This window comes from Pan troglodytes, chromosome 4 (assembly GCF_028858775.2).
Source record: "Pan troglodytes isolate AG18354 chromosome 4, NHGRI_mPanTro3-v2.0_pri, whole genome shotgun sequence".
Taxonomy (NCBI): domain Eukaryota; kingdom Metazoa; phylum Chordata; class Mammalia; order Primates; family Hominidae; genus Pan; species Pan troglodytes.
In genome coordinates, this window is record NC_072402.2 from 60,436,284 (window position 1) to 60,459,455 (window position 23,172).

Here is a 23,172-nt window from a genome sequence, read left to right on the forward strand (position 1 = left end):
AACACTCTGATGACTTCTGTGGAACAAGTACTACAATATCCAAACAGGCTGCTCAAGTGTGTTTGCTTGTTTGTTTTTTGTTGTGTTGTGTTTTTTATGTGGTGAGTCCTAGCCAAATCATTGACTAAATAGAATCTCAGCTTTGAAGGTTTTGGGGGGCTCCTTTTGAAACACAGTGCCACTTTATTGACACACTATTCCTAGATGTTTTGGGGAAAATAATCAGTATCACTTTTTGAATAAAATCCCAGGTAGCTGACTTAATTATACTGTCTCTTTAAGTTTAAATTTTTGTTCAAAGGACAGCTCAAGTAACTGAATTGTGCTTCTTAGAAATGCCAGATTCATTGGGGTTCAAGAGAAACTTGCTTTCTGATTCTTTCAGGATTGATATTTCCACTCCAACTTGGCTCATTTTTACTTTCCATCCTCTAGTATTTAAAATTTGCTTTTAGAATTTATTTTGTTTATGCTTATTTGGCACAGGAAGAGTATTTCCCAAGACGCTTAAATTTCTCTTGCCTTTTCATTGTTCAAAAATGTTCCAAACGAAAAACTGTGTATGTGTGCGCACACACCGTGCATGCACACATGTGCATGAGGGTTATGTGTGTGTGTGTGTATGTGTGTGTGTGTGTGTGTGCATGTGCATGTTTCTTGCCAAATAACCTAAAAATTACTTCTCTGGCCCCCATGACTTTTTTTTGGTCCTGTTGTAAGCTTGACAGAGATTTTATTTATCCTTATTAAATGTGGCTTGTTTATATCTAGTTATTTGTGTGAAGTTTATGCTTAAGAAGAGTGGGATTTGTTTTGGATATATTATCTCAGAGCCAACTGGACTCTTATTAGCGCTTGTTTGAAAATGGGTGTGTGTGTACATGTACAGATGTATGTATGAAGTGTGTGTGTGTGTATACACACCCCATCTTCTTGAGTGGTTTCTCAGTTGTAGGATTTGAAAGAAATAAAGGAAAGAAAGGAAAAAGAAAAATCCCTTAAGTAAGAGGACAAAGGAATGCTCTCATAACTGGGCTGGAATTGGAGTTTGTGTTTCATTTAAAATGACAAATCAGCAAATCCCTCTTCAACTATGTTACATCAAGGTGAATTTTCCCTTCATTCTGGGCTTTGGACACAATTTGCCTGGACATCTTCCCAGGAAAGCCCCTGTGTAAAACCCCTATTAAAGCAAAGTCATCATAAAATCATTTCATTTCCATAATGCTTGTCTTCTGACCTGTGTGAAATGTACCACAACTCTTGAGGTACGTATTTTGAGTCCTAACATACAAGAAAGTTGTTAATTGTTCTTAACTAGCAAGAAAATTAAAAGTGAACACAAAATTCTCGTATATGCCCAAACTGTGATACAGATTGAAGATAAAAGGTGGAGATTCTTTCCTTCCATATGGTGAAGCAATTTGGGGAAAGAGAAATTAGACTTTCGGCAGAAAGAAAATGTCAGATTTTTTTGGCGGGGGTTGGGGAAGTGTTTTTCACTCCCTAAATTCTGGAATTTTATTCAGAATTAAAGGGAAAAAAAAAAGACACATGTCTACTGATTTCACTCTTAGGACTTATCTATCTTAGTGCCAGGACGAGAGTCGACACTGCGGATCTCACCACGGCAAAGGGGGTGCTTTAGGAGGACTGCACAATTTATTGGTCACCATGAATTAGTTCCCAGTAAATTATACAACACACATTGTCTCTTATCTCTTGCTAGGGGACACTGCTGATTTCAGAGATAAATGGGATTGACTGTTTAATTTCACTAGTAAACAAACTTGTAGGAAAGTGGAACTAGCATGCAGCGTCCGAAGGTTTCTTAGTACCATGAAACATGGGATGAGTGTGAAGGTGCTTATTATATTAAAAATTAAGGTGATTATTATATTTAAAAAATCAAGCAAGAAGAATGTTTCTAACTTAAGACCAGTAATAGCTGCATTTAATGCCAGAATTTTCCAAGGAAATGAAACAGGTCAAACAGAAACTTCGGTGAAGACGTGCTCTGGGGAGAAACCAGCTGAGTAAAGTTCAGTAGCTGACTCCACTTAGATTAAACCATTGACTCTGGAAAGCTGTATATCTCTTTAGAAGTTTCTATTTTTCCTTCTTTCATCCACAGGAAAAGCAAACAAAACAGAGGTGGGGGAGGGGAGTGGAGATAAATAAATCACGTTCATATGCTAGGTCAATTTTTAAGCCAATTTTGATCTTTATGGTAAAGTATTTTCCACATCTGCCAACCACAAGTGTCTACATATGGTAACAGGTAACTTTCTTTAGTACTATATAATCTGTGAGACATAAATAACTAGGCATTGTAATTGTATGGCAGTTACCCTACAGTTGAAAGAGTTACATGATTATTAGTAACCCATAAAATAAGGTGGTAGTGTTTTTTTTAAATAATCTGTTATAGGAATTTCTTGTTTCCATACTTTTCTTAAAGACTGTAAATAATCTTGTTATGCTCTGACATTCAGCAAGTCATTGCAAAGAAATATGTTTATTCCTTCAAGATACCACTAGATTATCCATTTCAAGAAATGAATATTAAATATGGAAGGACACATTTTGTCCTTTTCATTTTAGTTCTAGATTTTGCCATATGGTTGCCCATGGCTTTTAAAGAACAGTTAGTATCAGGAATGAACTTTTTAGCCACAACATTTCTGTGATTTTTGGAAGTGTGATTTTTGGAAATTCTTAAAAACCACATTTTGAAATATTGGTAGTTACTGTTGTCATTCTGTTTCTTTTCTTTTTCCCCCTTTCTTTCTCCCTCTCTCTTTTTTGTGACCAGTGCCTCTTCTCACAGATAAACCAGTATGATACAGACTTTTTGTGTTTAAAAACAAAACCTAGACTTACAAAAAAAGTTCCCAAATAACTTGTATTTAATTAGTATGTAATTTATTTAATTAGTTCCCTGTCTCTTTCTTTGCAGTGATTGCCTTGATTTCTAGTTCTAGTTTTAAAACAAGGAAAGTTTTAGGCCTTTCTTGATTCAACTCATGTTGTCCATAGCACACCTCACTGTCCCTACCAAAGAAAGGCATTGAATTTGAGATTTGATGCATTTTAGTCTTTTTTTTCTTCCACCCTGATCTTCTATATATGGCTGCTTTGCAAAACAGTTTTGTGCAAGCAGACATGACTTAACTCCATTCCCTACATAGAGAACTATTCAACTTTACTTTTATGTGTTTTGAATACTGCCTCATGTGAGACTGTGACAGCAATAAAGTATGCATGGCCAACCTTATTTTAATAGCGAAAGAGAGCTGCTTTTAATTAATAAGTGGATCTCTTTATGTCTGGGGTTTTCAGTTTATTTTGTGGTTCCTTGGAGTTCTTCAATTATGTGGCCTAAAAGGGCTATGTTAGTGCCGACTAAATCCTTTTTAAAATCTGTCATTTACATGTTTTCTGTCTGTAACCTGTTTTCAGATTACTGTCTTAAAAAAAAAAAAACAAAACAGCAGTAGCAGTTTTTCCGTAAAACGTTAAAATCCATAGACCAAAATTATATATATATTTTGCATTATTAATGGGATGCAGCATCCATGTACAAAATTAGAAGACTAGCTGTGCTCTTCAGCTGCTCCATCATATAGGTTAAAGAGTCTTTATATTGCATATTTCCCCACTCAACATCTACTTTTAAGTTACAAAACTGATAGAACTTGTGTAAAGCATCTACTTGGTATCTTGAGCATTATAGAAGGTGTGCAATGGCTCTTCCTGCTGGTGATGCCATTGCCGTCTTTGGTATGCATAGAATTTTACTGAGTTCCATCAAATCTGGGATGTCAGTGTGCCCCACGACTTCCCCACCAACTAAACCCTAAGGGGTTTTTATACTACCGCAGGAATCCAGTGCCAGACTTGGACCCACAGTGACCCCAAATAAAGTGATTCCTGGGTGGTAATATGGATGCTTTATGATTGACATATACATAAATACATCCAATCTTGCTTATGAAGTTTTGTGATCTGCTTTTGTCATTAGAGGATATAGTGAATCTAATTCTGCATCGGGGATACGGGATACAGTGTATTACTGCATTGAAGGAGATTTGTCTGTAGGAGCATGAGCATTCTGTAGCAATAGGCATAGCCGTCTTCTCGGCTGGATGTTAGTTACTAGGAAGTATTCATTGTGTGGGTCACTATATTTTAACAACTCAAAATTTTTTTTAAAAAACCATGCTCTTTTTGAATAGAAAGAGAGAAGATATTAAGTCTTTAAAAGTCAGAGGTAAAACCGTGGCCAATCTGAATGTTACTTCTTTCTGGTTACTTGAACAGTGTCTCTCTGAAGTCTTCCTTGGGTCAGACACAAATAAATGGGAGGTTGCTCTTGGAAACACTCCCTAGGCACTGGTAAAAGTTGTCGGTAGATGGCAGTACTGTTCTACTACAACATTTTTTAATCCCTGCAAATACTGCCTAACATTTCATTCCCAGTCTTAATTTTGAAAATGCTTGATTAGTTACATTAAGCAATGTTTGGGTGATTTTTTCCCCCTTTTAAACTTAACAGAATTATAGCCACAGCCTGAAAGAAAGCCATTACCGGTAGACAACATATTCTTAGTCATAATTTAGTCCAACATAGAGAATGACATACCGATTTTTAATTATATTTGTAAAATGGCTATATAAATATATAAAATGGTTAACAATAATGATTATAATTTCTCACTTAAACTTTGCATCAGTGTTTTTTCCCCTAATTCTACCGAGGGTAACATCTGATCGTTACGGTGAATCATCTGAGATGTACATTTCTATGAACATGTTTATTTCTTTTTACCCCTACAGGTCTACATGTATGCCTTGCAAATGGAATACTTTTGAACTCTGCTAAGATATCTTGGCATATACAACTAACTTGTAGATGAAGAAAGCTAATATCTTTACAGTTTTTATTTGGAAAGTCAGGGAATAACGCTATCCTTAGGGAAGGGTGGTTTACCTTCTTATATTAGTTTTTTGCAGGTCCCTTAGGAACATGCATTACAGAAAAATAGGCTGCTCTTCTGTTTGTCTTTGTGATTCAGATTATAATAATTAACTCTCTAGGCTAAATATAACTAACGATCTGTGATCATCATTTAAAATGGAATCTTTCACAGTAAATTTGCAATTGGTATATTTCCTGAACTTCTCTTATTTTAAGATATTTTTAGGGAAGATTTCATATAGGATGGGAGGTGAAATTGGTAGTGTTTTCTCCCTTTTTTTAAAAAAAAAAAGAAACAAAAGCATTGTCTTACTAAAATTCCATTGGAAAAGATAAATATATTTTGTTTTACAAAATACTTTGGGAGGATAAATCTTCCTTTTAAATCGAACTGAATTTTAAGAAAACTGTGACTTAACTGTTTATCTCTTGTTTTCCTATTTCTTTACCTAATTTCTATCTAGAATTGTAAAATGATTGATTAGAGACTTAATCTGGCTTTTGTTTTTACCTTAAACTATTTAAAAAACTAAAATGTAATGTTAATGTTTTTTGTTCTCTATTGTCTTTAAAGGCATTAGCAGGTAGAATAGAAAGAGATAAAACATCTGGGTACTCTAAGTAGATGGATTCTGTTTCAGTTATCATTTTATGCTTAACTTGTACGGGTCTAAGGTATACACATTCTCTTAACTACTGTATAAACTAGAAATTTGCAGCATAAGCCACAACCTGTGCTAGTTGAAGCACTTAGTTAGAGCATGTAATTCCCAACAGATTTTTCTGTTATCTTTTTTACTCACCCTCCATGGAATGATTAGTACATTTTGGGGACTTAATTAGTTGTGTGTTTGTGTGTGTGTGTGTGTACACATACATACACATGTACCCATAGTATAGAGACAACTATTATAACTGCTATAAAATAAAATGTGCTGGTGGGAATTTGCACATAGCTTATGCTGAGTATGTGGAAATTTGGGATATAACATATGCAGTGTCTCCCAGCAAACAGAGATAAGTAGAGTAATAACAAATTTATAAGATATTTGTTAGTTATGTTCTTCCATCAGATACCGATAGACAATATAAGCCAGCCAAGAAGCACATGAGTCAAAGTTACTTTAGAAGTACACAGTGGAATAACACCCCCGTGTAGTAAGAACTTTCTGTTTCCTTGAGAAGTTTGGATCACAGGGTGGTGAGGATGAAACCACTGCCTCTATGATTTGCAATTGAAGTGGTGCTGTTGAGTGATACTTTTTGAAAGAGTAGCTTAAAGTTTTGAAGGAGTAACATATTTACTAAAAAATTTCTGTCAAAGTGAAATTCTAGAGACTAGTATTCATTTATGCCTTGTTAAATATTTGGGAGAAGTAAAGTTTCTTCCTGTTTGACTTACAATAGATTTCTCAAGCAATGTTTCTCTCCAGCCAGCTATAGGATGAGGGTAGACAAAAAAAATTGGCTTTGTTTCTATTTTATGCACAGCCAGACTTGCTCTTATGTTTGTAATATTTAAAGGAGTTCAATAGGAGGCCCTTGATTCTTTGATCTAATGCCACAGTGCAGTTTAATGAGAAAGGTTTTTAATATTGTATGCAATATTGAAAATTTGTGCCAGCTCAGACCAATATAATGTAATGTTAGATTTACACCTTGGATCCATTCTTTTATGTCTTGTCATGAATCCACTCCCCCAGCCCCCCACCCCTGACTGAAACAGGTAATTACAAAGGTCTTCAGATCAATTTTTGTAAAGGGGCACCCTGACGGGTACCATGACTGAAGTGTGACATGAGCCTTTTCCAATACAATGGGTGGCCTAACATTCCTCTGGAAGCCCAAGCTCATTAAATATTCAGTTCCTTTTTTCCCCCCCTCCCCCCTTCGCACACTTAGCTTGAGTCGCACTAAGTCTGGGGTTTCTTCGCTGAAGACTTAGGAAAATTGCTTCGAGTTCTCAGATTGAATTTTTTATGTGTATGACTTCATGATAGCATTAGCATGTGCTTTGATCCATGTGTGAATGGCGCTGGGTCGGCGCTTATTGCCATATCCAGATGGTGTTACAGGGAACAAACAGTTGTGTTTTAGGATTTCTCAATAGACTGTCTAGACTGGCCGTGCAGCAGACAGATACAGCCACCCATCAAATTAGCGTTTGTCAGATTTATGGTAATGGTTCACCAAAGCCTTCCTGTCATTGACATGAAGATTTACGCCTCCAAAGTTATTTTGTCTTCCACAGAATATAGCTTGTGATTGCTTGGATTTAAAAAAAAAAAACTTTAAGACAGAAAAGTCTTGTTGAATGTGAGCTGTTTCTGAATGAAAAGAAAAATATAAAAGGCATTAAACAGTGGCTGCGGCTTAGGAGCAGTATTGATTAGGGAAAGGCCTCCTCCCCACCCCCAAGCCCCCTCAAGTGATAAGAAGGATGTTCTGCTCTGGCTGGTGTCTCCCATTTGCCCTTGTTGGAAAGAAAAACACGTATGTGGGTGACTATGGCCAGATTTTGCCCTTTCATGTTGTTACTCTGGAGTAACGTGATCTGCTGCCCCAACGCGGTGGGAATAACCTTTTGACAGGCAGTATGTCCATTCTCAGTGGAAATGTTTTCCCAAGTCTGGCCAGGCTGCCTTTGATCATACCTCCATCCAGTGTGGGGTCACAGCTACTATGCTATGCAAGAGTCACAGGTTCCTGCAAGGAAAGTGAGAGACATGAGGGTTTAAAATAAATAAATAAATATGACCCAAACCTTCTTAAGTTCTCAATCATTGATATGAAGTCAGAAGAATGGAAATGGCCACAGGAAGTGTTCAGGACGTTTCGTGTTAAACATGGTGTGCGTCTTTTTGTGTAAGTGGGTCAAGCAATGCATTTCACACATTTTCGTGTAATGCGGCTTAGTAGTGAGGGTGCATCTCATCCTGGACATGCTGAGGCATGTCGGAAAATGTGTTTTCCTATTGTATGTTGGTGCAAATGACAAATGGTGAAGAGGCTGGGAGCTGATGAAAATGCTGAGATGGCCACAGAGGACAATATGTGGGGAAAAAAGCTTCGCGGAGGTGAAAAGCTCCAGCATTTTTCAAAGGAAGTTCTTTCATCTGTCTGAGAATGGGCATTTGGGGAAACTCCTGCTAACCCCTTTGGTATGTCAGGATTGAGAACTGCTGCCTGTTCTAGTACAGGGCAGAATCTTTGCAGAATTTTTACTGGAAAGATATCTCTTATCTACTCCAGTGGCTGTAGCAAAGTTATATCAGTTAGTGAATAAAATATTCTCTATTAAATGTGCTGGAGCTGAAGGCTTCTTATTAACCTGCAGCAGCCCCTGCATCTCTGGGTAGTGGTCCTTCTATCAAGCCCCCTTCCTTCCTTGTCTCCTTTTTTCCCCCCTTCCATCTCTTCCTCCTTTCCTTCCTTTCTTTTTTGCTCTTGCCATACAGTAATCATTTGATTACTCTGTTTGGGACTGCTATTTTGGCCTGTTTTAAAAGACTTCTCTCTCATACATGTGTTCAAATTTAGTCGTAAGTATATCTGATAAGTTGTAGCAAAAACAATTGTTGCTCAACTAAATTAAATCTCAAAAGATTACATTTTTTCCAAACAATAAACTGATGGATTTTTTCAGTTTTGTCCATCTTCAAATCTTTGAATATTGGGTTAATGGTACTAAGTTAAAATAATTTTCTGCACTAATTTCTTGGAGTGTTAGAGCTTTCACTTAGTTTGTGGTATTTTTTTGGATAAATTATGACCCATTTATTGAAGATTTTTATTATCTCTGTTATATGGATATAAAACTAGAAGACTTCTCAAAAAAAATGGGAATATTTTTGCTAAACAAAATTTTCCTCCAAAACGTTCTCTGTCTCTCCCTTCCTGCCTCTCTTCTTGTCTTCCTTCTTTATTCCTGTTTTCCTCAAACTGCTAAAAGAGTTATTCATTTGGATTCCTTTTGAAAAGTCTGTTTCTTAAGGAACCTCAATGGTCCTGACTGTGTTTTGATTAATTTCCAGTGCATTGTTAAAAGGGCGGTTATTTGAGAGAGCATCTCAAAAGTAAATCTAATTCCTGCCACCTTATCTTTTGCAATGCTTATTTGGGGTTGTGGCAGTGGAGGGGGTGACTCGAGCATCCTCAGTTAGTCGTCTAGCTAGAACAGTTACCATTTTGGACTTGAGAGCTATTTTAAGTTTGTTGTAAGAAACAGTATAATTTTTACAAGACACATTTATAGTGTTTTAAAAAAGTTAACTACCCTTCTTACACGTGTGTTTTCTTAGAAATTGGAAGGGTTGAATGGAATGCCAGTGTTTTAGCAATGTGTGAAAAGTTATTTCAATAAAATCCTTTTTCTTCTTTGGTTTAAAACTTTATTCTGCCTGGGAATCCTCCACATTTGTGATTTGGGCATTACTATTTTTAGGAGGAAATTTTAACTGGATACATTATGCTATGTTTGCTTGATCAGACAACATATTTAAAGGAGATACAGGATGTTAGTGTGTCAAGGGACCTTAGAGACATCTAATTTAACAACTTTATTTTTCCAGTTGGAGAAACAGAGGCATGGGTAGGTTAAGTGTTTTGGCTAAGGTCATAAAACTGGGCTGGCAGGACTGCCATTCAGATTTCTCGCTCTGCATCTCCCCCGCATTAAATCACTACTTTTAGGTAGCTAACAGTAGATTCACTCTTATTTGTTCCCCACCCCTACCACCAAACATGCTTAATCTTTCTCAATCTCCATTTGACTAATTAGTTCACAGCTAAGAAAGCAAATTTTCTTTGAGCAGATTATGCCAATAGAGAAAACAGAAAAAATAGTCCAACAGGACAAACACTGTTCATTGTACACCCAATAGCCATTTATCCTTCTTGCTAAAATACCCTGGTCTGAGGCAGCAATGTGTCTAGCCCCAGGCAATGAATGAACCATGATTGGTCTACGCCACTTAGACTCCTGTGTTCCCTGTTTTCTCAGCTTCTCTTACAACTAGATGTGGCTGTGTTGCTTGGTTCTGACTAGTGATCTTATGGGGGAGGGGGTCTGCTTGAGGTTCTGTGGGGAAAGTTTTTGCTTTCCTGTGAAAAGGGACAGATGTGGCCAAGTCCCCTCTACCTTCCTTTTCCCTTTTCCTCTTCTTAAACAGAAATGTGACATCTGGAGCTGATGTGCCCTTCTTACTACCTTACAAAAAAGGCCAGCTTCTTTTTAATTAAGTCTCATTTTTTTAAACCAGGGATTGACATTTTGGTTAAACCATTGGTTGGCAAATTATGACCCATTGGCTGATTGCCTATTTTTGTAAGTAAAGTGTTATTGAAACACAGCCATGTATTGACTGTGGCTGCCTTCATGCTATGACAGAGTTGAGTAATTGTGACGGAGACTATATGGCCTGCCGGTCTTAAATATTTACTCTCTGGCCCTTTAGGTTTGGCAATGCCGTTTAAAGCACCTAACATGAATTTTCTGTTACTTGTAGCCAGACACATTCCTAATGGAATCAACCAATAACCAAGATCCTTAAACAAATTAGTGACTTGGCATTTCTTCCTACTCAAATTACTCTTTTCTGGTTAAGTAGGTGTGCTCCAGATAAGCATATTCCTCATTTTGGACTTTATCTACTCCTCTTTATTTCCTTCCTGAACTCTCTGATTATCATATTCTTTTTAGAAGTAAGATAAGAGTATAAAAGTATTTCATTTGGCCGGTCACGGTGGCTCATGCCTGTAATCCCAGCACTTTGGGAGACTGAGGCGGTCGGATCACCTGAGGTCAGGAGTTCAAGACCAGCCTGCCCAACATGGCAAAACCCTGTCTCTACTAAAAATACAAAAAATTAGCCAGGTATGGTGGCGGGCACTTGTATTCCCAGCTACTCGCGAGGCTGAGGCAGGAGAATCGCTTGAACCTGGGAGGCAGAGGTTGCCGTGAGCTGAGATTGCACCACTGCACTCCAGCCTGGGTGACAAAAGTGAAACTCTGTCTCAAAAACAAAACAAAACAAAAAAAGTGTTTCATTTAAGCGCTGCCTAAAACTAATGTCAGCTCTTTGATCTTCCAATCTTTTAACTGCCCAAGTAATTATTTTCTAATGCTCAGATAAAATTGTCAGGGCTTTCACTCGGTGAGTAGGGTCTATTCATGGATCTTAAAACCTGAACCGATAGAACAGCTCTACAGCTCCTTGTATTCTGCTCCCAACCTTCCTGTCCCCTCCAAACTTGTTGCCCTTTGTGGTCTGGTGGAAGCAGGAGAAAACCCTGCAATAGCCCCCACTCTGTGACATTTTGTAATACTTTGTGCATACCAAACAAACCACTAACTTGATTTGGGAAGATAAACTGAAAATACATTTCTAGTTCAGTAATAGCTATAATTGGACAGTCTGTCTTTTGAACAATAAAAATAATCCTAGTTTCATTTTGTGTAAAGATATAACATCTTATATGTGACTGCAAAAATAAGCAAAAACTACTTATTAAAATATGTGTATTTTCATTTTGTTTGCTGACAGTGTCAGGTAGTAATTGTGCTGGTTTTGCAGACTCTGTAATGTGTTATTGCAGAAAAAGCACTAGATTGGGTTCTATGAGACTGAATTAACTGTGAGTTGTTTGTCAACTGAATTAACTTCTCTGTGCCACAGTTTTGCATCTCAAGGAAAAGAGATTGAACTATATGGCATATAAGGTCTCTTTCAATTCTAATATGTTTGTATTTGTAAATAATCTTCAGGGTGGCTAGAACCTACTTGAGGATTAGTCAATTCAAATAATAGCAATAGCAGCAACAACTGCAACAAAACTTCCTTTGGAAAATCAACATACTTTAGTCAGAATGGCCCTTTAATTTTTAAGGCCCAGATGCCTCAAAGGATTTGTCATGTACAGTTATCATTTGTTGTCAGAGGACTATTCTGGGGGATAGAATATTATGGGTGAATTTGGGTTCTGTGATGGCCATTTGCAATGCTTTAGCTTGATAATCAAATATAATATATTTCACAATACATTTATCATTTTGTTGAAATAACGTAATGAGTGAAGCCACTGTCTTGAAGTACAAGTTTCCAAGAGAATATTAGAAGCAAATTGGCTGGAAAGTGAGTGGATTACAGTAAAATAAAATAGATAATAGGCATTATTTTTAATAAAATGTTCTTGCCTTGCTTAAGAAATATAGTTCGTGAAAAAGAAAATTATAATTTGATTGGGAGGATTTTATGGTAATGATGCCTGTGTCACAGAATCTTACAATATATTTTGAAGTGGGTACGTTTAAAAATGTCTTGCTTTTTAGAAGAATACTTAATAACAAAGAAAAAGCATATTTTTGTTAATTTTACTTGTTAACGCCTCTTTGCCTTTTCAGCTTTCATGGAAGACATTAAGGAAAAAAAAGTTGGCATTGTATTCAAGCCAAATATTAGGACACAAAGAAGAAATTAATGTTATTTCTACCATTTATTCACCTTTTCTTCCTTTTTCAAAGAACTCCTTAGCTCTTCTGTTTTATTAGCATTCTATAATCCTCTAAGTCACTGTGTATCTTTATATTTTGAAGAGAAAGTTGCCATGTAAGAAAAAGATAGCTTTCTTACTTCTTTGAGGGAGAAGATAGGCTATGAATAAATAAAAGATAAAAAATAAGAAAGGCTGTCAGTTTCAAACACTCTGGAAGAATGTTGACTTTGCAAGTAACTGTTCAAAAATTAGTCTCTTTATACAGCATGTCTGGCCAATGTCTAGGTAAAAGAAATGACCTGAGGTGAATGATTTTTTTTTTCATTATATGTGCTTTAAGCTAAAGAAGACCTCAAAATAGTCCTTTAAAAAGAATGGTACTACTTGTGCTGTAAAATACAGGTATACATTTTCTAATAGTATAAGGGAGACAGAAATGGATATTCAATTCTAGTCCATATTTCTTGGCTTTTTATTATTTAGTTTTTATTTTTATCAGGGTTGTATATGAATATTTTCTAAAAGATCAAATCATCTTATAGAACCTATTATGTGAAAACCAGTGGTCAATGGTGAACTTCTTCTTCCTTCCCTCCCTTCAAATGCCCTCTCTAACTTCTCTTTCTCTAGCTTTCTCCATTTCAACTACTGTATTTAGCCTCTCCCTCTCTCTCTCTCTTTCTCTTTTTATATTTACCACCATCATTCTAGTTAATGTACTTACATAGCTACTTCTTGATTTTTCAGGTTTAGGCATTGTCTATTGGCTTCTGCTTTGGAAATTGAGGATTTTGCTCTTTTCTCTCTCCATTCACCCCAACACACATCTTTACCTCCCCCTACTCCTTCATTCTGCCCATATAGTTAATGTTCTCATTTTGGGTAAATCCATGTGTTTACATTATTATGCCTTTATAAATGCCATTCATTGCTGTCATATTATGATTTCTTCTTTATTAAACTCTACTTTCTCTTGAGTTAGTCATTGTCCTATTTTGTCATTTACTTAGTTTGCTACATCCTCATCATTCAGTCAATATTCTGTGTCGCTTGAGTTGTATAAATCTCCTCTTCATAATTTCAAATAGGTGTGCTATAAAATTGTATCTAGTTCATCTTCTTGGTGACATTCTCTCAGAGCTTCTGATCTACGCCAATCTGGACTGGTTGTTGACCAGCCCTGCTGCATGGCTGTCGTCACTGGGGGGCCCCCTGAATTATCATGTTGAGGGGACCCTTTCTTCTGTAAGATGCTTGCTGGCTTCCAGGTCTTTGTGTTCTTTAGCTTACTCCAAAGTTCATGGGAAGTCGGTTTTTTTGAGACTTTGCTTATTGGACTCATGACTGATGGTTTAGTTGGTATAGAACTCTAGCTTGGAAATAATTGTCCATCATAGTTTTGAAGTCATGATGCCATTTATTTCTAAGCTTCTAGCTGTTGCTATCCAGAGCAGCATCATTGTTTTGATCCTGAACATTTTGTATCTGAAGTACTTTTTCTGGTGGTGGTGATGATTTTGTTTTTAATCCTGTTTGGCAATTCCAGTCTTCTGAAATTTCATGGTGTGCTTTGGTGTGTGAATATGTGTGTGTGTGTGCGTGTGTGTGTGCGCATGTGCATGTATATATGTATTAGGTTTTCATCTCATTGTATAGTTCTGCATACCCCAAGTTTAAAAAATTTTTTTCCTGTGTTAGGTTTCTGTCTTTCATATGAATGACTTCTTAGACGCCTGGCAGTTCTTGTCTATTTATATTTAAAAGTGGGGCATTTGAAGCTAATTCAGAGTTCTGTGTGCAAGAGTGAGATTTATCTACTGTGTGTTTCTCCCGTGGGTATTTGGCTGTTTTATCAGAGAGCTCCCAATAACATATCTTTAGGTTTCTCTCTTGGGGTAGTGAGATATTCCAAAGAAGAATCTTTCAGGCTCCCACCTGGAGAATGTAAGCCTGGGCCTCAGTGGTGGGGGAAGCAAGGGGGAAAAGGGGCCTTGGGCTCTCAATATTCACTATGCTAAAGTTTTACTTAATTCTCCTTTTCTGTACAATACTCCTGCTTTAATATGTGCCTAGTGATCTTCAGTACAGAAAATAAAAGGTGTAGCCTTCTACCAGGGTGGCAGAGCCAGTTGCACAGCTCGTGAAATCGGAGAGAGGATCTAGAACTCTTAAGTCCTTCTTTAAAGAGATCTGAACCAATCCTCTTGTTTTTAGTCCCTCCTTCATGCCCATTTATAAGGGATCTTGGATTCCAGCCATTCCTGAGCTTCTTGGGAATCCCAGGGAACAAACTGTCTTGTGGCCCACCTTTCTTTCACTGCCTGTTTAGAGTCAGCTTCTTGTCTGCTGGACCAGTTACCACTTGTTCTTCTGCTTTCTAGTTTCCAAAATGTAGTTATTTTTTATGTCCAAGTGTGTTTATCTTTTTTTAAAAAATGTCTTTTAAAATCATTTTAGTGCAGTTTTAGGAGAAAGTGGAACTAAATGACTGTATTCAACCTGCCACTTTAAAGAGGTCTTTTCTCATTTGTGTAACTGCAGATTGTCTTCTCAATAGGCGGTTTGGTCAGAAAGTGTAGGTGCAGTGTGAACAATTCCGTAGAACAGGAATAAGACTAAATAGAAGCATGCTCTGTCTGTGTTTAGATGCTTGTAACTGTCATGTTTTTAAGAAGAGGTAACATTGGGGGTGAAGTAAAATATCTCTTCTGGAGGAGTTTTAAGTGCAGTTTGGCCTCTTTTTAAAATTCTCTTAGTCTCCCTGTGCAGACAGATACCCACATACATTTGTATATTGAAAGGGGCCATGGGAGTTAGTATCATGCCACATCTTGTGCACCTACTGTCCAGTGGCTTCTGTGTCCCTTTTGTATAGGATATTGTCATCATGTGGTGTAGAAGAACCCTTCAGGAAAAGCAAGACTCCTCTCTGCTAGAGGAACGTGGGTGCTTTGAGAAAGGAGATTCAGAGAGGATGACAGCATCTCACGCATGGGCGTGGGGTTCCCTTTCTCATTTGAAAGATGTAGGGTTCATTGGGCTAGACGAGCCTTTCCAGTTACAAATCTTGGTCACTTGAGAATTTTGAAAATGTATTGTATTTTAACTGCTTACTTTTTTACATCTGGGCTTTGTATATTCATTATGATTTTGTATCAGAGACATTATTAGAAGTCATTTGAAGACTTCTGGTTTAGGTGTGTTGATAAGGTTGGCTGCCCTTACATTTTCTTGTGTTTCTATTCTCCTCTTTCCCTGATGGCTACTTCTTGACCATGCTAGCTTTTTCAATTTCTATGACAAATCAAGTTCTTTTTCCCCTCAGGGCTTACACAAATATAGTCCCTTCTTTATGAAACGTTGTTCTCCTCATTTTTTTTGTCTGGCTAACTCCTAATTATTTCAGCTAGGATATTTTTTGTTTTCTTATCCCCCACAGAGGGTTTTCCTAACTCTTCATCTAAATAGGATCACTTACCTCTTAGATTTCTTTCCCTCTCAGCTTTTTGAAGTATAACGGTATACAATCTGGTAAACTTTTAAGAGGCACCCTGTTCTTTCCCTTCATAGTGCTTCTCATTGACAGTATTTAAACATGCATTTCTGACTCTGTTTACTATTGACTTTCCTTCTAGACTATAACTTCAATGAGGGCTGTGGGCATATCTTCCTTGTTCACCATAAATATCTACCTCTTGGCACTGGTGGGCACTCAGTCAATATGGGTTGAATGAGTGAAGAGTACAAACTCAGAAAGTTGATCCTACTGGCACCCTTTTCAAGCTTCGAGAAGTCCTAATTATGGTATTTGAGGTGCTGGGATTAGTTTTTTACCCCCTTGCAACTCTACATAAACTATGTAACTACTAGCATTAAACAGACATAGACTTTGGGCCAGATCAATATAATCTATTTATTACTCCCACTGTTTGGTTTGTTTTGTTTTTCCTGTCCAGTTCTCTTAATCTGGTATCATTAATCTAGATTAGCCAAAGAAAAAATACAGATTCTAGGGGTGGAGGAGAAAGGGCCAAACCAGAAGAAGAATAAGGGGGAAGGAGGACAATTTAGTCTGTTCCACTAGATACTTTTTAAGTATTAAACAGTGTTCATGTCTTTCTTCTCCATTCACCAGAAAATTATGAATTTGAGGAAAAGGACAAGGAAGTTAGAGAGTTGGTTGGTCATCAGGTAACTTTAGTTACTGTTTCTGGAGCAGTCTTTGTTCTTACTGTGCCTTTGACCAGGAGTTCCTAGAGGACAGGAACATGGCTTTCACATATTTAGTCCTCCACAGCAGAATTTAAGTTACTTAACAGTTAATTATGGTGGTGCTCAAATAAGATTTGTTGAATGATTAATCATAAACACGATATCAGGTTTCAGTTTCTGGTTGGGATTCTAGCATAATAGTTTAACTAACAAAGCCCTCAGCTTCTGTAAGGTTATACTCTAAAGGCAAAGAACTGCTCTTTGGTAAGTGTCAGATGGGCCAGCCAGTAAGGAGAGGCAATGATTCTGGGACGTTGGTATTTTGCCAAGGGTGGTCCCTAAACTTTTGTTCTGTTTGGAACAAACTAGCTGGAATACCTTTTTATTCCCTGATGGGTTTTCCCTAACAGGCAGTGCAATGCAGTGGTTTATATTTTTTTGAAAGCAGATTAGACTCGTGTTCAAATCCCAGATCTTGTTAGCAGTGTCATCTTGGGCAAGCGATCTCTGAGCAGATGCCTTTACCGTCATGGGGGCCTGATGTAAAGTGTATACCTCCCAGGGGAGTTATGAGGATTAAAAACAATAATCCTCCCAAAGTGCTTGGAAAATACTTCATCCAAAGTGAGCGCTCTTCATGCCATCGCAGTTGTTGGGATTTTTGAGGAGTGTGCAACCAAGGGAGTTAGAAAAGTTCAAGGGAGGCCAGGCGTGGTGGCTCACACCTGTAAATCCCAGCTACTTGGGAGGCTGAGGCAGGAGAATTGCTTGAACCCAGGAGGTGGAGGTTGCAGTGAGCCAAGATTGTGCCACTGCACTTCAGCCTGGACAAAAAGAGTCAGACTCCATCTCAAGGAAAAAAAGAAAAAAACAGGCAAGGGAATTGATAGCAAAGATGATTCTTCGTAAATGACTATACATTCCTCCAGGTACTTCCATGAAAAACAGTGCACAAGCTACACAAATACCTGGATTGGATTCTGAGCGATAACTACTAAATGAGCTTTGTTTGCTCCAAAATCAGCACAATGTTCAGAACTGATCCTTTAATTATGGCCTTTGATCCACAATACCTAGGGTGTGCTTTTAAGCATCAACTCCTTTATGTTTTAAAATCTTATTCATCTGCACTGAAATGTAAAGAGGTTGAGAAAAAAAGTTCAAGACTTGACTGGAAACTTTAGAGTGTGTGCATTATGTTTAGTTTCTAGAAAGAAGTATGGGCATTGGGTAATTTGTCTGGATTTTAAGAAGGCCACAGTCTGGAGTTAATGTAATTGCCAAGGGGATAATGGAGATTCATATTTAGGCAATATAGGTACAGATGAGCAATTTGAAGCAGTGTGCATCTGCCAAAAGTCTTACCTTATTTATGACAGTTTAAGACTGGCTTCTCAGCAGAAACGTGCAGAGGGAAGGAAAAATCAAAGTCCTAATTTCTGAAAACATGGGCAGTGCAGAATTCCTGCATGTCTCCTGTGGGAATTACAGCAAATAGAATGGAGTCTGGCGTAGATAATAGTTATATGTGATTTGTTTTTCATCATGTGTCTTCATGGATGGAAAAGTTCAGTCTTGTCTTCACCCTCACTGTTATTAATATAATTATCACAAAAAGATATTTTGTGGTTTGGTTAACATTTTACAAACACAGACATTGATTTCCTCTCTCGAAAAGAAAATTGTATATAACTTGACACTATGTCCTTTACCACTGAAATTTTCAAAGTTGTTTAGGTAGCAGCTTCCAGATTTTTGGATTTTATAGAACCATAATATTAAAAACAAACAAAAAAACCTTGGCGGGGTAGGCAAAGGTGGGACTTAGTTTGCCAATAAGGACATTAGAAAAACAACCCTCAGGGACTATTACTGAGTTCATTTCATGACCCTAATACCCTCCTGCCCCTGCCTGTAGGAACATTATAATCTTTGAATAAATAAGTCCTTTTAAATTGAAAAAAGGTAGTTTTATGGGAAACCAACCAACCAACCCTTTTTGTTCTTGGTTTTCCTCAGTTCACTTTGGATTACTGAAAACATTATTGACCAACAGAGAGTGATTCCTTGTATGGAATAGTACTAGCTGATGGTTCCACACATACATAAAAATGTTGTCATGATTAAAATTATCTTCAAGTATCTTAAAACCAGTGGTACTGAGGGGAGGTAGAAGCTTGTGTATGTGACATAGAGATCTCCCAAAATATAATTTTATAAAATTGACTTTAGTCATTGGATATTTTCTCATACTTTCAAAGACTTTATATAAGGAAATAAAAACAAGAGATTATTATTTTTGTTTAATTTGTGCTTATAAAAAGACATCAAATAGTGTTAAATATAAAATAGTTGATTATCCAGAATCTATTCCAGTAGATGAGAAAGGGGAGTTGTGATGCTGCGAAGTATTTTGTTTTTAAAAAAGTCGATATTCTTGGCTATATGCTATACAGTTAAGGTTAATGGTAAGTGACCAAGAGAAGTTAAATGTTATTCAGTTTGGTTTTGAAATATATTAAAACTCTTTGTATCTGATTAGGGATAATTATATTTTCTGTTGGTATTAAAGCAGATTTGTGTCCTCTGAGGTTTACACCAAGAAATGTGTATTTAACAGTGAGGGGGGAGTGGGGAGCTGAGTATAGTAAGGGTGGAGTGGGATGGGACTTACTGTTGATTCAGGAGAGTAAAATGAGGCCAAGTTGTGAGGAGAAAACAAGCTAGGATTATTTTAAAGATAATTTGGGAGCTTTATATAAGTACATGGAAAATAGGGAACCCCCTGAAATCATGGCATAGAATGGGGAATAATTACATTAACTTTTTCTATCCTTATAATGGAAAAATGGTGCTTCCCTAGGACTTCTGGTATATATTGCTTATGTATTGGATATATTCTGGCACATCAGAAATCTATGAAGACTTTTTTCTATTGATTTTATTCATGAAAGGTGATATTTCAGATAATAATTTGACTTTCGGAAACCTTGTAAATAGGTACAAAGAAAACAAAAGTACAACACCCTCCCCTCCAAATACTTTAAGGATAATTGCATATGAAATGACCTTTTATATAACTGAAAAGAGCTAGGTCTTTATTATTCATTTTTTGGCATCCCACTTGTACTAGTTTTCTATTGCTGGTATATTACCACAAACTAAGTAGCTTAAAACAACACCATTTTATTACTTTACAGTTCTGGTGGTCAGAAGCTCAAAATGGGTCTCACCAGGATGAAACTAAGATGTCAGCCAGGCTGCATTCCTTTAGAGGAGATTCCACTTTCTTGCCTTTTCCAGCTTCTAGGGGTCACCTGAATTCCTTGGCTATTGGCCCCTTTTCATTTTCAAAGCCAGCAGTGATTAGTCAGTCTTTCTTACAATGCCATCTCCCTGATTCTGACTCTTCTGACTTCCTCCTTTCTGCTTAAGGACAATTGTGATTACATTGAGCCTACCTGGATTAATTCAGGATAATATTTGTAAGGTCCGCTGATTAGTAACCTTGATGCCCCCTGGCCATGTAACGTAACAGTCACAGGTTCCAGGGGTTAGGATATGGATATCTTTTGGAGGAGCCATTATTCTGCCTACCATAATACTGTATCACACAAATACATATAATTTTTCTGCCTTGATTATTCTACAATATGGGTGGTTGTTTCTTAATTATACTTGCCTAAGAAATAAGTTAAATAATAAACTTAAAGGGACAGGAGTCATTATTGAGCTAAAGAGAGAGCTCATTCATATGACTTTTAAAATGTCAAATTTCGAATTTATTTGTGCCATATACTCTAGTTGGTACCCATGTTTTTGTGCTGTGAGGGAATTCCTTCTTGCTTTGAATTTCCTGCCAGTTACATAGCTTGCTCTCTTGATTTTTATCCCTATATAATTTTAAATTTCTGACTTGAGGTTTTCTAAGAGGCCCTAGTTACTAAAGTTAGGAGGTCAAGGAGATGGTCCATTGTGACTTAGGGTTACATGTTAAAGAAAAATTATTCAATGATGCTCAGTAAAGGCCAGGAAGACTATTCAGGACCATCACCATAGGTATAGGGACCACTGCAATGGGTTCTTGCAGTGCAAGAGGAAAGATTGAGTTCAATTTCAAGTACAGCATGGGGAGGTAGGAATTCATAGCCAAAAAGCAGGGTGGGTGTCAGTGGATGGAAAATTACTAAGAAGAAACATAAGGGGTAAGGGGGACTCTGGCTAAACCAACCTAACAGGATTCTTGCGGAAGACTGGCTGGGGTGATCAGACATCACCTGGGGGATGGTGGAGGAGAAGGATGACCAAATTACATACGAGGGTTCTTGCTGAACTGACTTAGCCAGGCTCTTTGCTAAAATGGGATTTCACAAAGAAGTGCACAGATGGGTTTAAGAGAAGGTTCGGAAACCTAACTGAAGTTTGACCAAGGAAAGAATCTTATTCATATCTCAGACTCTGAAAACACAAAAGCTTATTCCTTTCATGGTGATGTGGTGGGTATGGGGTAGTTGGTAAGGTGTAGGGTGAGGAGCGTGTGGGGTAGTTGGTGAAGTATAGGGTGAAGGAATTGAGAAAGATGGAAAGAGGTGCACCTGGGAAAAGAAACTAAAAGTGATTCATTATAGAGTCAGGACTAAGGCCATGGAGATATTGCGCTCTGGTCTTCTCTCTGGTAAGCCATAGATTTGAACTGAGGGTAAAACCAAGGAAAGCTATTGAGATAAATGAGAATCACTCAACTCTTTTTTTTTTTTCCTAACCCACTGAATTTGAGGGATTTAATTGGAGACGAAGGGCGTAGGTGTTGTATGTATCGTGATCATCCAAATGAGCTGCAAAAAAGTGGTGAAAGTAAATCCGATTAGTTGAGAAGGTACGCTTTTTGTTATTATAACAAGTGATGTTTCAATAAAGTGTGAGAAGAAGCACTGCAGAAGAAGTATAATTATGGTTCAGTTTATTGAGTTGTTGTTTTCGCCTATCTGTGATAGAGTATGGAAAGATGAATAAAAAGTTTGCCATCAACAGCTGAAGTGCTTATTGCCAGGGTGAAATGTATTTTCTGTGGCACCTAAGTTAAGATATTCCCTTTATTTTCTCTCAGTTATACCATGAATGTGAGGACAGAGCAACACTGAACTCTGCCTAACCCTAGTACAGGTAACCCTTTTAGGATGTTGGTTTATGATTATATCAACTAATTTTAGAGATGATTTTTTTTATTATCCTTCCTTGTGTAACTTAAGTACCCTCAATTGGTTTGTAAACACTTGTTGTTTCTGTAGCCTGTTTCTTATTGCCAGTCATGGCATAAGTTTTTCCTTCTCTAGAGTTTTCATATCTTGGCTGCTTCTCAAAGTTTGAGGTAAGCAAATTTGGATGCAGTGCCTCCGATGAGGACTTGTCATTTTGATACACCATTATGCTATGTTTTCTTTTATTTATTTATTTATTTTTTAATTTTTTAATTTATTTATTTCTTTTTTTTCTCTTTTTTTTATTATTATTATACTTTAAGTTTTAGGGTACATGTGCACAACGTGCAGGTTAGTTACATATGTATACATGCGCCATGCTGGTGCGCTGCACCCACTAACTCGTCATCTAGCATTAGGTATATCTCCCGGTGCTATCCCTCCCCCCTCCCCCCACCCCACAACAGTCCCCAGAGTGTGATGTTCCCCTTCCTGTGTCCATGTGTTCTCATTGTTCAATTCCCACCTGTGAATGAGAATATGCGGTGTTTGGTTTTTTGTTCTTGCGATAGTTTATTGAGAATGATGATTTCCAATTTCATCCATGTTTCTACAAAGGACATGAACTCATCATTTTTTATGGCTGCATAGTATTCCATGGTGTATATGTGCCACATTTTCTTAATCCAGTCTATCATTGTTGGACATTTGGGTTGGTTCCAAGTTTTTGCTATTGTGAATAGTGCCGCAATAAACATATGTGTGCATGTGTCTTTATAGCAGCATGATTTATAGTCCTTTCGGTATATACCCAGTAATGGGATGGCTGGGTCAAATGGTATTTCTAGTTCTAGATCCCTGAGGAATCGCCACACTGACTTCCACAATGGTTGAACTAGTTTACAGTCCCACCAACAGTGTAAAAGTGTTCCTATTTCTCCACATCCTCTCCAGCACCTGTTGTTTCCTGACTTTTTAATGATTGCCATTCTAACTGGTGTGAGATGGTATCTCATTGTGGTTTTGATTTGCATTTCTCTGATGGCCAGTGATGGTGAGCATTTTTTCATGTGTTTTTTGGCTGCATAAATATCTTCTTTTGAGAAGTGTCTGTTCATGTCCTTCCCCCACTTTTTGATGGGGTTGTTTGTTTTTTTCTTGTAAATTTGTTTGAGTTCATTGTAGATTCTGGATATTAGCCCTTTGTCACATGAGTAGGTTGCGAAAATTTTCTCCCATCTTGTGGGTTGCCTGTTCACTCTGATGGTAGTTTCTTTTGCTGTGCAG

The 23,172-nt window shown here is 37.3% G+C and overlaps 1 protein-coding gene across 4 annotated transcripts in view; it reads left to right on the top strand.

The window, feature by feature from the left end:
- Nucleotides 1-23,172, top strand: part of ARL15 (ADP ribosylation factor like GTPase 15) — a 429,148-nt gene that overhangs the window by 88,164 nt on the left and 317,812 nt on the right. Inside the window, exon 1 of one of the 4 annotated variants that reach the window (XR_010157239.1) lies at nucleotides 1-23,172. This exon is cut by the window's left edge and continues 59,791 nt beyond it; it is cut by the window's right edge and continues 24,748 nt beyond it. The exons of the other annotated variants lie outside the window; for them this stretch is intronic. The gene's annotated coding sequence lies outside the window, so the exon portion shown is untranslated. 4 annotated transcript variants of the gene reach the window in all.